We start from the raw sequence: 2,086 nt of genomic DNA, 5'->3' as shown, positions 1-2,086 counted from the left end.
AAGTTACACACCGAGTCAATATTAATTTTAGTGACCTCCGATTGGAGTAACCGGGTGTCATTACTGCCAACGTGAATAATGATCTTACCAAATCTACGATTAGCCTTCGCCAGCAGTTTCAAATTTCTATGAATGTTGCCTGCTCTGGCCCCTGGAAGACATTTGACTATGGTTGCTGGTGTCTCTAGCTTCATGTTTCTCAAAACAGAGTCACCAATAACCAGAGTTCGTTCCTCGGCGGGTGTGTCGCCGAAGAACAAACTCATATGCACTGTGTTTTGCACTGTGTTTAGTGTTGCTTTCCTTGTTTAATCAGTGTAATTTTGATCACTTGCTCTCCCCAGATGTTCCCACCCCTCTCATTACCTTATGTGTGTATATATTGTCTGTGTCTTGTTTAGTTCTTTGTTGCTTTGTTGTCTGTGTTCACCATATGCTGTGTGTGTCTCATCCTCCTCCTGAGTTTTCCTTTTGGTTCTCAAAGGGATTCTGTATTAATGATTATGTATGTACTTTGGATGGGGATTTAGTGTTTTGTATTTTATCTTTTGAAACCTTGTAAAGGTTCTCCTCCGACAGCTGCTTTGCTCAGGTGGCTCTGCAGAGAACGAAACCTCAGATGAAGGTGTAGATGCTGAAGGCTCTGTAGATTCTGAAGATGCTGAAGGCATGTGTGATTGTCATGCGTGATTGTCAGTTATAATCATCCAAATTAAAAGAAATAAACATTTGAAATATATCAGTCTGTGTAATGAATGAATATAATATACAAGTTTCACTTTTTGAATGGAATTACTGAAATAAATCAACTTTTTCGTGATATTCTAATTTTATGACCAGCACCTGTATATATTCTATGCTTCCCTTGCATTTACCAGCCAAATAAAGCAGAGTTTCTTGAGTTCAGTCCTGTCTTGCAAGTCCTGCACTGGGGTCCAGTTCTGCCTGCCACACACCCACACAGTACACCATTTGTAATGTTATTGTCAGGTTTTTTTTTTTTCACATTCTACTTAGCATCCAAAATTGGATAGTAAAACTATATATGTATATAATATTCAATGTTTTTGGCTTCAAAGATGCAGTTTTGAAATGGCAAGTATAATGTTACCATGGATACAGTGAGACAGCCTACGCGAGTGTTTATAGCCTTTTGTTTTTGTTTTGTTTTATTAATTTTATTTTTAGAAGCATAATTTGCTCACTTAATAAGAGGGATGAGAGGGAGCTTAATTTTAAGGAATAGGCAATTGGTCATAAAATGTCCCTGCACAAACAACCTATGAGGTCATTTATTTTTAAAGGACAGGCTCATTTTGACAGAAGCAGTGACTGGTTGCAAAAAGACCTCCTGTTGTCTATGGGAAAATGGCCTTTTGCTTCCTTAAAGTACAACCTCGTAAACATTTTCATGATGACTTTAGTTTTAAGTCATGTTCATTATGACATGAAATTAATTGGGTGCTAATTTTGTAAATAAATAAATAAAAAGAACAACAACAATATGCTCATTTGCTAAAGACTTGTCAGTCACAAGTTGTCTTTATTTCCTCTTACTGTATGTCACTATTTAGCCTTTTCTTCTCTTTCATTACCAATGTACAATGTGCTGTAGATTTTTTTAATGCAAAGTTTTACACAGACAATGCCTTTCCAAAGGAAAGTGAAAAACATGTTTTCGCTTTAATATGCAACTTTATGGTATTTTCAGAGATTACTCAGTAATCTGAGTAATCTACTCAGAGATTACTCAGTAAAACTCACTGATTATTTTGCAAAACACTGCTCCTGGTCCCCCTAGCCCATTCAAAAATCCTAAAAACCTTGTGTGTGTATACTACAGCTGACTGATAACCAAAGTTATAATCAAAGTGCTGTTATAGTAAAGTCAGTATAGAATAATATGAAATTACCTTTTGGAATGCTTGGTTTTAGCTGGCTAAATTCTGTACAAAACACCACACAGGCTTGTGGTCACTGAAGCAGCTCTCAAATACACCTATCATTTTCTGAGGTGGTATATTTGTATAGATGTAGTCTCAAACTGACATTATAGTTTTTGTGGCTAGTGTTAATGTTTTAGTGA

This window comes from Archocentrus centrarchus, chromosome 19 (genome assembly GCF_007364275.1).
Source record: "Archocentrus centrarchus isolate MPI-CPG fArcCen1 chromosome 19, fArcCen1, whole genome shotgun sequence".
NCBI lineage: Eukaryota > Metazoa > Chordata > Actinopteri > Cichliformes > Cichlidae > Archocentrus > Archocentrus centrarchus.
Note: the sequence above shows the minus strand (reverse complement) of the source record.